Raw genomic sequence first — 401 nt, 5'->3', positions numbered from 1 at the left:
ATATAGATATAGATATAGACATAGATATAGATATAGTTGTTGTTGTTGTTGAGTTGGTTCCTACCTATAGTGATCCTATAGGATTTCTGTGGATCAGCTGGTGAGTTTGAATCACTGACCTTACAGTTCAAAATGCTTTGCGGTCTGATGCATTAACCCTCAGAGCCACACGAGGACTCCATCCCTTAGAATTATAGTAAAGTCTCAATCTCAAAAAATAAAAATCTGAACTGTTAAGGCAGTGCTAATGACTGTTCTCATTACCACTAGAATAGGTTCATGTTTGTCAATTTAAGGATCTCAGGGGCTGCACCACTAAAGCACTGAGCTGTGAACCAATCAGCTGCTCAGAGAGAAAGATGTGTGTGTCTGTCTGCTGCTTTATAGATTCACAGCCTTGG

This window comes from Chrysochloris asiatica, unplaced genomic scaffold (genome assembly GCF_000296735.1).
Source record: "Chrysochloris asiatica unplaced genomic scaffold, ChrAsi1.0 scaffold00627, whole genome shotgun sequence".
Classification (NCBI taxonomy): domain Eukaryota; kingdom Metazoa; phylum Chordata; class Mammalia; order Afrosoricida; family Chrysochloridae; genus Chrysochloris; species Chrysochloris asiatica.
Note: the sequence above shows the minus strand (reverse complement) of the source record.